The 13,345-nt window shown below is 41.9% G+C and overlaps 1 pseudogene; it reads left to right on the top strand.

The window, feature by feature from the left end:
* LOC126929655 (set1/Ash2 histone methyltransferase complex subunit ASH2-like) overlaps positions 1 to 13,061 on the top strand; it is a 29,398-nt pseudogene extending 16,337 nt beyond the window's left edge.
* Positions 13,062 to 13,345: the final 284 nt, after the last annotated feature.

Raw genomic sequence — 13,345 nt, 5'->3', positions numbered from 1 at the left:
AGGCTAGGCCTGTGTCTCTTTTCATATTTTTCTGCCTGCTTATGTTCTAGCCATGCTGGCAGCTGATTAGATTGTGCCCACCCAGATTAAGGGTGGGTCTGGCTTTCCCATCCACTGAGTCAAAGGTTAATCTCCTTTGGCTACACCCTCACAGACACACCCAGGAGGGTGTGTCTTTTTTATCCTTCAGTCCAATCAAGTTGACACTCAGTATTACTCATCACAAGTCCACCCCTTGTCAACCTCAACCCAAATATATCTTCTGAGTTCATACATAATTTTCAAATAAAGACAATAATAATGTCATAATTACACCTAACATAATACAACTATCCTTTGTACAACCAGAAACACATCAATCCCCAACCCAAATACTGTTACATAAAGTTAACAATACTTAAATGCTGATGTGAAGACAATATGTCATATGATAAAGGAGAAAGGAGATAAAATGAAGACATTTTCTTAGAACAAGTGTATACATGCACAAATGTGTTTTTAACAAAAGAAGGAGGAAATACTCATGACAATTACACTCCTCGTTTCTGCAGCTGACCATAGCTGGTACTGATGATTACTTTCTTCTACTACACATTCTGTATTCCCTTTGCCTTCAGCAAGCACCTCAGCAGGTCATGGGTTTTTTTTCCAGGTGGAGTGACCCAAATCTTCATTCCTGAAGGATCTGGTTCATTTGTAATCCTGCCTGGATTGGGCTGTTGTAGTTTTCCATTGTCCTTAAAAGGGCATGGCAATACTAAGAAATGCCCTAATGACCCTCCTTGTATTCCATGCATACTCCTCCTTACCTCCATTATGGAGTAGTAAACTGATTTCATCTTGATAGTCTGTGGCAAACACCCCAGCCAACACTGTAACTCCTTCTTAGCCTGTTGACTTAAAGGTAGGAGGAGCCCAAAGTGTCCAGGTGACAATCTTAACTTCCAGTTTAATGGAATCATTGATGTGTCTCCAGGTGGCAGTGTTCCTTCCTCTGGAACTAAATCCTCTAAACCAGCAGAACATAATGTTGCAGGAATAGGAAGTAAAAATTTTGCTAGTGAACTAGGTGATGGTGGGTTGTGCCACTTCCACTTCCACCCCTTGATTCCTGGACCCATGGATCCTGGCTATGGGAGGAACAGTACCATATATCAGATGCTGACTCACAGAATACACACCTTCCGGAGAACTTAGCCCCAGTCTTGCAAAGTATTGTCACCTAGTTGGCATTGTAATTGTGACTTCAAAAACCATTCCTCTGTTCTATCAATCCAGCTGCTTCAGGATGATGGTGAACATGGTAGGACCAGTGAATTTTATGAGCATGAGCCCACTGCTGCACTTCTTTAGTAATAAAGAGAGTGCCCTGGTGAGAATAATGCTGTGTGGAATACCATGACAGTGAATAAGGCATTCCATGAGTCCATGGATGGTAGCCTTATAGGCAAACCCATATCTGGAATAAGTGTCTATTTCAGTGAGGACAAACCTATGCGCTTTTGATAATGGAAGATTTCCAATATAATCAACCTTCTACCAGGTAGCTGGCTGATCACCCTAAGGAAGGGTGCCATATCAAGGGCTCAGTGTTGGTCTCTGCTGCTGGCAAATTGGGCACTCAGCATTAGCCATAGCTAGGTCACCCTTGGTGAGTGGAAGTCCATGTTGATATGCCCATGTGTAACCTCCATTCCTGCCATCATAGCCACTTCGTTCATGAGCCCGTTGGGCAATGACAGGGGTGGCTGGGGAAAGAGGCTGCCTGGTGTTCACAGACCGGGTTATCCTATCCACTTGATTATTAAAATCCTCCTCTGCTGAGGTCACCCGTTGGTGAGCACTCACATGGGATACAAATACCTTCACAGTTTTTGACCACTCGGAGAGGTCCATCCACATATCTCTTTCCCAAATTTCTTTGTAATCAATTTTCCAATCATGCTTCTTCCAAGTCCCTGATCATCCAGCCAAACCATTGGCTGCAGCCTATGAATTAGTATATAATCACATATCTTGCCATTTCTCCTTCCATGCAAAGTGCACAACCAGGTGCCATGCTTGAAGTTCTGCCTGCTGGAAAGATATTCCTTCATCGCTGTACTTCAGGGACGTGCTAGAAAGAACCTGTAGTGCTGCAGCTGTCCACTTTCAGGTGGTGCCTGCGTATCGTGCAGAACCATCTGTGAACTAGCCCTAGTCTTTTCTTCTTTTGTCAATTGATCATAGGGAACGCCACACGAGGCCATCGGTGCAGGCTGGGGGAGAGAGGGCAGGGTGGCAAGAGTGGAGGCCATGGATATTTGAGCCACTTCCTCATGTAACTTACTTGTGCCTTCAAGACCTGCTCGAGCCCGATCACGTGTATACCACTTCCATTTGATGGTGAAATGTTGCTGTGCATGACCCAATTTATGGCTAAATGGGTCAGAAAGAACCCAGTTCATGACAGGCAGTTCAGGTCACATGGTGACTTTATGACGCATAGCCAAACATTCAGTTTCCACCAAAGCCCAGTAACAGGCCAAGAGCTGTCTCTCAAAAGGAGACTAGTTATCTGCAGAAGATGGTAGGACCTTGCTCCAAAATCCTAGAGGCCTCCATCGTGATTCAACTATAGGGGCCTGCAAAGGTCCAAACAGCATTCTATCTGCCACTGACACCTCAAGCACCATTGGATCTTCTGGGTAATATAGCTCAAGAGGCAGAGCAGCTTGCACAGCAGCCTGGACCTGTTGCAAAGCCTTCTCCTGTTCTGGACCCCACTCAAAACTGGCAGCCTTTTGGGTCACTCGATAAATGGGCCAGGGTAACAAACTCAAATGAGGAATGTGTTGCCTCCAAAATCCAAATAGGCCCACTAGGCATTGTGCCTCTTTCTTGGATGTAGGAGGGGCTAAATGCAGCAACTTATCTTTTACCTTAGAAGGAATATCTCTACAGACGCCCTCACCACTGGACCCCTAGAAATTATAATGAGGTAGAAGATCCCGGAATTTTAGTTGGATTTATTTCCCATCCTCTGACATGCAAATGTCTCACCAATAAGTGCAGTGTTTGCTACTTCTTGCTCGCTGGATCCAATCAGTATAATGTCATCAATGTAATGGACCAGTGTGATATCTTGCAAGACCAAAAAGCGATCCAAGTCTCTCCGAATAAGATTATGACACAAAGCTGGTGAGTTGATAAACCCCTGAGGTAGGACAGTAAAGGTATATTGCTGGCCTTTCCAGCTCAAGGCAAATTGCTTCTGGTGGGTCTTATGGACAGGAATGGAGAAAAAAGCATTTGCCAAGTCAATGACCACCAGCATACCACGTACCAGAAGATGTGTTAATTTGCTCAAGCAATGAAACCACCTCTGGTGCAGCAACTGCAATTGCAGTCACTACTTGGTTAAGCTTCTGATAATCCACTGTCATTATCCAAGATCTTTCTGTTTTCTGCAGTGGCAAAACGGGAGAGTTGAATGGGGACGCGGTGGAAATCACCACCCACCCCTGCGTCTTTCAAATCCTTAATGGTGGCCCTTATCTCCACAATCCCTGCATGGATGCAATATTGGTGTTTTTTTGTTTTGTTTTGTTTTTCAGATTGAGTTTCGCTCTTGCTGCTCAGGCTGGAGTGCTCAGGCTGGAGCACAATCTTGGCTCACTGAAACCTCTGCTTCCTGTGTTCAAGCAAATCTCCTGCCTCAGCCTCCCAAGTAGCTGAGATTACAGGCATTCACCACCACATCCAGCTAATTTTTTATGTTTAGTAGAGACAAGGTTTCACCATGTTGGTCAGGCTGTTCTCGAACTCCTGACCTCAGGTGATCCACCTTCCTCATCCTCCCAAAGTGCTGAAATTACAGGTTTGTGCCACTGCACCAGCCCAATATTGTTTTTTGTAGATAGAGACAGAGCTCTAATGGCTTTCATTTGACTTTTCCCACCATAATAGCCCTCACCCTACCAGTCAGGGAGCCAATGTAGGGGTTCTGCCAGCTGCTAAGTATGTCTATGCTAATTATGCATTCTGGTACTGAGAAAATGACCACAGGATAAGTCTGGGGACCCACTGGACCCATTGTAAGTCAGACATGAGCTAAAACGTCATTCATTACCTGAGCTCCATAAGTCTTTACATTAACTGGAGAAACACAAGGATAACGTTTTGGGTCCCCTGGAATGAACTTCAGCTCAGAGCCAGTGTCCAGTAGTCCCCGAAATGTCTGATCATTTTCTTTGCCCTAATGCAGAGTTACCCTGCTAAAAGCCCGGCAGTCTTTTTGGGGAAGGATGGGAGAAAGATTCACTGCATAAATTGTTGGTCACGTGATGGGGTCCTGCCTCAAGGAGACCTGCCTCCCCTTTATTCAAGGGGTTCTGGGTCTGTATACTGGCTCAAGTCAGGAAACTGATTGAGGGGTCATGATTCTCTGTATTTATAATTAAAATTAGTCTTTTGTGCATTTGACCTAGAAGTTTTCTGCTTGTATAAATTAAGTAGGAATGCAGTAGGCTTTCTGTCAATTTTACTTCTAGGGACCCCATGATTAATTAGATAATGCCAGATCTCTACACAAGTCAGACTATTCTGATTGCTGCTTTGCCTCTGCTGTTCATTACAGTACCTATACCCACTTGCCTTTGATAGTTGAGTGCCACAATTTGGCTCCTGCCACCTTGGATCAGTTATTTCCATTGTATTTAAATTTTGTAGTTGAGTGACTGTTGTTCCCACTATTAGCTATGACATCTACAGAAGGGCTATCTATTACAAGTCTCTTCAAAAATGCAGGTGCTGCTGTCACAAATCTATTTTGCAAGGCATTGGTTAAGGGTATATCTTCTGGACCCTTCCAGCTGAGATGAGTAGGTCTAAAGTGACTAACCCACTTCACCATGCCAATCTTCCTATGCCTTTGGATCCCTTTCTCTACATTAAGCCAAGGCAGATCAGGAATTTTCAGCTCACTCACAGTGGGCCATCTTTTAATACATATTTCAGCTAACCAAATAAATAAAGTATTAGAGCCTTTTTAACTCCCTGAGCTGCAACATTAAATGCAGAGTCCCTCCTTACTGGGCCCAAATCAACAAATTCAGCCTGATCCATCTCTGTGTTCCTTCCACCATTAACCCATACCCTTAATATTCATTCACATGTCTGTTTCGAGATTTCTGTTTATATAAATTAGAAAACTCAAGCAGATCTATTTTAGTGTAGCTCACTTCCTCATGGGTCACACTCCCCACCTAATCTTTAGGGACCAACTGGGACTTTAGTTATAGGTCTAGAAGAAAACAGGCGTTGTGTGGGTGGCTCCTGAGGACAGCCAACATTATTTTTCTTGGAAACTGCCTCACGGAACAGGGGACATCAATGTTGCCTCAATTTCTGGTGGCTTCCCCTTTACCAAACTGGGTTCCCCACTCTGATGACTATCGGAGAATCTCCCTCAGTGAGACCGAGATCCCAGGACTTTGCTAAAAATAGCAGCATAGACCAGACAGGTATGTCATGGTACTGGAATTCTGTGCAGAGCAATAAATACAAATGCAGCTTAAGAGAGGCCCTCACAGTCATATCTTTGGTGAAGAAGAAAATAGACAAAGGCAGAGAAAAACTGAAGGACTCAGTAAGTCTGGGACTGGGGTGGGACTGGGGCAACACTGGGTGCTATAGGCTTGTCCTTGAGGGGCTGCAGATAATGACAGCTGGGAAGCCATCCTGCTGTGACCCTGTATCATCTGTTCACTGCTCACTGGGCTCAGCAGTTGTTTTCTCACAGGGAACCAGATTCAGCCAACCTGGCCTTCTCCACCCCACCTGGGAAATGTATTCTGGTGACTGTCTGGAGTAAGGTTCTATGAAGGGACTAGGAGACAAGAAGAGGGAGACATGCTGATTTGCATAAAGAAAGCATTACACACTCTTGCATCTAAAACTCATTAACAGAAACTCTGAGGCCACCCATAGAAGTCTAGCTGGTCTCCTAAATTTGGTAATTATGAAGGATTCATTCCTGATCAATCTATAAGAAGAGGGGCCATCAGCTGCAGAGAGTCAGAGTGAGGGAAAAACTGGCTTCTTTGAGAGACTCATCAACACAGCCACCAACCCTGGGACAAATGGGGTCACTTGCTGTACCAGTCACCTCAAACTACTCACAGGAGCCTGAGCCTAGTCCCCTCACTTTATTGTTTCTGATTCTGGTCCATTCCTCTGTTTTCCCTGGACTCCTTGTCCATGTCTGAGTCCAGGGTGGCAGGGGTAGCTCCATCCCAGCCAACATCTACAGAGAAGTCTACATCTACAGCTACTATGGCTTGAAGCAGAGTCCACAGTTGTACCCATGAGGGCCTCTTCAGCTCCCCCACCCCCTCACATGGGTGACCTCTACTGTGGGTCTAGTTGAGTGGCCCCTGGCCCCTGGCCCCTGGAGGTATTTATTCCTCTCTAACCCCAGGCATATAGTGGAGCAGGTATGGTTAGCTATAGAGCAGAGTGGCTCTTCCAGATGTAATGCAGTAAGATCCTCACTACAGAAAATCATTTCACAAAACTCCATGCCCTTCCATGGTAAAAACATCAAAGGAACTATGAATAGAAGGAAACTACCTCAACATAGTAAAGACCATCTATGAAAATCCCACAGTTAACATCATACGCAATCTGAAAGACCAAAGAGGTTTTCGTAATATCAGGAACAAAGCAATAATGCACATTTTCACCACTATTAAAAACAGTATTGGAATGGCTAGCCTGAGTAATTAGGCAAGAAAAAGAAATAAACAGAATAAAAATTAGAAATAAAAATTAAAATCTCTGTTTTCAGATGACATAATATCACATGTAAAATGCCCTTAAAAGTCCCACAAAAAATATTATTAGAAAGGTTAAACGTATTCAGTAATGTTTTACAATACAAAATCACCATGTAAAAACATCTCATGGCTGGGCATGGTGACTCATGCCTGAATTCCCAGCACTTTGAGAGGTTGAGGTGGGAGGATTTCTTGGGTTCAAGAGTTCAAGAACAGCCTGGGAAACAAAGTAAGATCCTGTCTCTAAGAAAGTGAGAGGCAGGGAAAAGAGAGACAGAAGAAAGGAAGAAAGGAAGAAAGGAAGAAAGGAAAGAAGGAAGGAAGGAAGGAAGGAAGGAAGGAAGGAAGGAAGGAAGGAAAGAAAGAAAGAAAGAAAGAAAGAAAGAAAGAGAAAGAAAGAAAGAGAGAGAAACAGAGAAAGAGACAGAGAGAGTGAGAAAGAAAGAAAGAAAGAAAGAAAAAGAAAGAAAGAAAGAAAAGAAAAGAAAAGAAAAGAAAAGAAAAGAAAGAAAGAAGAAGGACGGAAGGAAGGAAGGAAAGAAGCAAGGAAGGAGGGAGGGAAGGAAGGAAGGAAGGAAAGAAGGAAGGAAGGAAAAGAAAGAAAGAGAGAGAGAGAAATAAAGAAAGGAAGAAAGGAAGGAAGGAAGGAAGGAAGAAAGAAAGAAAGAAAGAAAGAAAGAAAGAAAGAAAAAAAGAATCTCCTATATTTCTATACTTAAGCAAACAGGAAACAACTCAAAATGAAATTAAGAAAACAAATCAAATTACAACATCACTCTAAAGAGTAAAATAAGGCTGGGCACAGTGGCTCATGCCTGTAATCCCAGCATTTTGGGAGGTTGATATGGGAGTATCATCTGAGATTAGAAGTTCAAGAGTAGCCTGGCCAATATGGGAGTATCATCTGAGATTAGAAGTTCAAGAGTAGCCTGTCTCTACTAAAAAATAAATAAATACATAAATAAAATTTAAAATTAGCTAGATGTGGTGGCAAATGTCTGTAATCCCACCTGCTCATGAGTCTGAGGCACAGGAATCACTTGAGCCTGTTAGGCAGAGGTTGCAATGAGCCAAGATCCTGCCACTGTACTCCAGCCTGGATAACAGAGTGAGACACTGTCTCAAATAAACAAATAAATAAAAATAAAAGCTTAAAATACTTAAGAATAAAATCGGTCAGCGGGGTGGCTCGCGCTTGTAATCCCAGCACTTTGGGAGGCTGAGGCGGGTGGATCATGAGGTCAGGAGATCCAGACCATCCTGGCCAACATGGTGAAACCCCATCTCTACTAAAAATACAAAAAATTAGCCAGGCATGGTGGCAGGCATCTGTAGTTACAGCTACTCGGGAGGCTGAGGCAAGAGAATGGCACGAACCCAGGAGGCAGAGCTTGCAGTGAACCGAGATTGTGCTGCTGCACTCCAGCCTGGGCGACAGAGTGAGACTCCATCTTAAAAATATAAATAAATAAATAAAAATAAACTGAAATAAAATAAATCAAAATGGTGAAAGACTTGTACATTGAAAACTATAAAACACTGCAAAAAGAAATTAGTACACAAATAAATGGAAATAAATCCTTTGTTCATTTATTGGAAAACTCAATATTGTTAAGCTAGCTATACAAACCAAAAGGAATCTATAGATTCATTGCATTCTCTATCAAAATTCCAAGTTAGTATGGCGATCATTAAAAAGTCAGGAAATAACAGATGCTGGAGAGGATGTGGAGAAATGGAAATGCTTTTACACTGTTGGTGGGAGTGTAAATTAGTTCAACCATTGTGGAAGACAGTGTGGGGAGTCCTCAAGGATCTAGAACCAGATATACCATTCAACCCAGCAATCCCATTACTGGGCATATACCCAAAGGATTATAAATAATCCTACTATAAAGACACATGCACACATATGTTTGTTGCAACACTAGTCACAATAGAAAAGACTTGGAACCAAATGCCCATCAATGATAAACTGGATAAAGAAAATGGGACACATGTACACCATGGAATGCTATGCAGCCATAAAAAAGGATGGGTTCATGTCCTTTGCAGGGACATAAATGAAGCTGGAAACCATCATTCTTAGCAAACTAACGCAGAGACAGAAAACCAAACACTGCATGTTCTCACTCATAAGTGGGAGTTGAACAATGAGAACACATGGACGCAGGGAGAGGAACATCACACACCAGGGCCTGTTGGGGATGGGGGTTGGGGTAGGGATAGCATTAGGAGAAAAACCTAATGTAGATGATGGATTGATGGATATAGCAAACAAACATGGCACGTGTATACCTATGTAACAAATCTGCACAGTCTGCACATGTATCACAGAAATTAAAGTATATATTTATTTAAAAGTACAAGCCAAACAAACAAATAAAAAAAGAATAGAAAAAAATTAATCTTAAAATTTATATAGAATATCAAGAGAATCTAAATAGTCAAAATCATCTTGTAAAAGAAGAACAGTGTTGGAGGTCTCACACTTACCAATTTCAAAACATACTATAAAGCTACTCTTAATCAAAACAGAGTGGTACATATAGACAGACATACTGACAAATAGAACTGAGTGGCTAGAAAAAAACTCTTAGTTATACAGTCAAATACTTTTAAACAAGGTTGTCAAGATCATTTAGTGAAAAAAGAATAGTCTTTTTCACAAATGCTGTTGAGAAAACTGGCTATTCACTAGCAATCTGGAAATAGACGAAAAACCCAAATGGAAGAGCCAAAACTGTCAAAATCTTAAAAGAAAACATTAGGGAAAAGGTTCACAATATAGGGTTTGGAAATGACTTCTTAAATATGACACCAAAAGCACAGAAAAAAAATTAAAAAAGAAGAATACAGATAAATTGGATTTTATCAAATTCTAAAACTTATGTGCATCAAAGGACACTATCAACTGAGCAAACATTTGAATCATAGAATAGGAAAGATTGTTGCAAATTTTGCATCTGATAAGAGATGCAGACTGTAGAAAGAACTCCTACCACTCAAGAGTAACCACAAAAATGAAAACAATCTGAATTACATGGGCAAAAACCTTGAGTTGGTATTTAGTAGACTCCAAAGAAGATCTACAAATGGGCAATAAGCACATGAAAAGATGTTCAACATCACTAATCATTAGGCCAGTGAAAATCAAACCACAATAATATACAACTCCACACCCATTAGGATGGCATTACCAAAATAATAGAAAATAACAATGTCTAGCAAAGATGTATAGAAATTATAACTGTTATGCATTGCTGGAGGGACTATAAAATGATGCATCCATTGTGGAGGTCTTACGGCAGTTCCCCAAAAAAATTAAACATAGAATTACCATTTTATCAGAATTTTCAGTTCTGGGTATGTGCCTCAAATAATTGAAAGCAGGATCTCAAAGAGAAAATTGTACACCCTGGTTCATAGCAGCATTATTCACAATAGCTAAAAAGTGAAGGCAGCCCAAGTGTCCATACAATGGATAAACGGGATATAGTATACACAAACAAGGGAATATTATTCAGCCTTAAAAAGAAAGTTCTGACTCATGTGATGGCATGGATGAACCTTAAAGATATCATGCCAGCAGAAGTAAGCTGGCTTCAAAAGGACAAAAGTTATTTGCTTACCCTTCTATGAGGTATCTAGAGTAGTCAAATCCATAGAGACAAAAAGTAGAATGATGTTTTCCAGGTATTAAGTTTTGGTTTGGGAAGATGAAAAATTTCTGGAGATAAATGGTGGTACTGTGGTTGTATAGCAGTGTTAATTTACTTAATAACACTGAACTATACACTTGAAAATGGTTAAAATAATGAATTTTGTGTATGAATAATTTACCACTGTCAAAAAGAGGAAGATTTATATTCAGTGTAGTTTCTCTTCCAGGAACAATCAAAACATACAGGACTGGGAGAGTGTGCCTGACTATTTAGGACGCCCTTCCTTTTATGCCAGCCCTGCAGCATCCTGAAAGGCCAATAGAGTTGGAAGCACCTCATTACAGGTGACTCAGAATAATGTGAGAAAGTCTGGGAGTGACCATGATGTAAGTGATGAGTGTCTGACCCAGCCCAGGAGCAGCCGCAAATGTAGCAGCTGCCAAAAAAGGGGGAGATAAAGCTGATGGCAGCAGTAACAGCCCCTCCAGCTGGCATGGGGCATCTGCTGTTGTACAAAATGGTTCACAGCTGATACATCTAGCACAGAATCTCATCCTGCCTACCTGTCATGATCAACTACAATTTTTACTGCAAAGCATGCCATCAGAGTGGCATATTTTATCCAGCAACAAGCAAACATGAATTTTCCTTAGTGCTTTGGTCAACCTGGCATGGCAGTCCTGAACACTGAATGAATATCCAAAGACAAGGTTCTCCAAAGATAAAGATATTATACCATTTATTGATAAATACTTGCAGTGCGTGATGACCATTCAGACACCTGGGAAAATGACTTGGCTGAATAACATTGTTAAAACAACGAGTAAAAAAAGAGATGTGCTCTTGGTAAAGGAACACCTGGATCCAGGGTGTAAAGACCGGAAAGAAGACTACCCCAGATTTGGACTTTTGGATCAGGACTTGGTAACATTGACCTGTTTATGACAACTGAAAACAAAGCAGTGCTGTGTCTACAGTGGGAATCTGAGTCGGGAAACTGCAGCAGGAAGCGGCAGAAAAAAGGAAGAGGAGCTTAGTGCAAACAGCAGGATGGGGAGACCACAGGGACCACCAAGAAGGCCCAGAGTGACTTTTTGTTTTCCGTTCAGTGCTGTCCTCCTCACACCCCTTGGATCACACATTTAATGAAGGTGGCTACTGGTATATTCTGACTTAGCCTGATCCTCACACAGTTGGTCCTCGGAAGCTTGAAATTAACTGCTGGGTAGGAAAACATTCCTAGAGACCTCTACAGAGCCTGCTTATATGAACAGGTTTTGTTAGACCAACGTGATTAAGCTCCCCAGTTAGAGATCTCCAGTGACTGGCTGGCTGACTGTGGGTGGAAAGAAGGTCTACTTTACAGTGCAGACCTCTCATGGGATACAGAAAGGGTCCTGGTACTTTGAAATCACCATGAATGAGATGCCACCAGACACCACTGCCAGACTGGGTTGATCTCAGCCCTAACGTAACTGTCAAGCTCCCTTAGGTTATGATAAATGTAGTTATTCTTGGCACAGCAAAAGGGAATCAAGTTCTACCAGTCCACTGGCAAACACAACTGTTTTAGTTATGGACAGGGAGACATCCTAGGATTTTATATTAATCTTCCTGAAAACACAAGAGACAGCCAAGTTATTGCCTGATACTTACCAAGATAAGGCTTTGATAAAGTTCAACCATTATTTTTATTTTGTGGAAAAAGACTTTGTGGCTAAAGCAGGGAAGAGTCTAAAACAGACTCCACATAGTAAAATAATATTTTATAATCAAGACGTGGCTTAAAAAGATATTTTTAGGGGGCTTACTTTCCAGCCATCTCACTGGACAAGAGCTTCATAGTTTCCATTAACTTTGGACTGTGCTCCAAGTATCCTCCGAAGAATCTCACTGCCCTATGCATGACATGGACTGGGATGCTGTGGTAGAGCACACTCTGGCTGATGTCTTGTTTCCTCTGGAGACAAAAGAGGATGGGAGGCACAGTCCTCCATGGGAACCTGGAACAGGTCCTTCTTTCTTTTCAGATATGGACTTTCTGGGGAATAATATTGGATGGCTTTTGTTGTTGTCATTGTTTTTGAACTGTCTTAAATGTTCTCTCAAAGATGCTACAGAACATAGTCTATCCATTTACCAAGTTAAAAGGCTGGGTAGGACTGTGAGAGATACCCTGCTCATCATCATTCTTCTTCCACTTCCAGTGACTGCTCTTAAATTCTGTGCCATAAGCCGACAACTGCTCATCCCAAGATCTCATAATCCCTCTGTAAAACTGGTGCTGTACTGCATACCTTACGAGCTGGGACTTGTTATCTTACTGTATTTTCTAAGGAGTGAATAATCTTGCCCAAGTAACTAACATAGTTAAAGACATTTTCTTCTGTGAAATCGAATTATAGTCACAGGGGCAGGATTTCAACAACAGCAAGAAAAAGTGCAAATAGGAATGAGCAAAGAATAGACAAGTAATGGGTGTGAATTGGCCTGGGAAATACTGTGGTAATGTCAAAACATAAACCAATTGTTATGTGTTAAATAAGTGAAAGACCACGCATTCTCATCCAGGAAAGCCACCAGGGGCTGGTCTGGGTCTTCTGCACTGTAAGAAGCTCAAGAGGTTCAAACCTAATAAACCCTGCACAGTTGCTCACTGGCTCATGTAAAATGTTAGAGCAGTTGCTTCCTCCCACTGGGCAAATCCACAGCACACAGTCACCCCGGTTTGGCTCTTCACAGTGTAGATGCTCTCAGGGCTAAGAACCTGAGTGGTTCTAAAGGTGGTAAAGATTTGCATAAAGTGCCACACAACACACCCTCTCCACATAGGGAGCGCAGTAGGACATAAAGAGCTATCAG

Source organism: Macaca thibetana, chromosome 10 (assembly GCF_024542745.1).
Source record: "Macaca thibetana thibetana isolate TM-01 chromosome 10, ASM2454274v1, whole genome shotgun sequence".
Lineage (NCBI taxonomy): Eukaryota > Metazoa > Chordata > Mammalia > Primates > Cercopithecidae > Macaca > Macaca thibetana.
The sequence above is the reverse complement of the archived record's forward strand: the minus strand, read 5'-3'. Positions and strand labels throughout refer to the sequence as shown.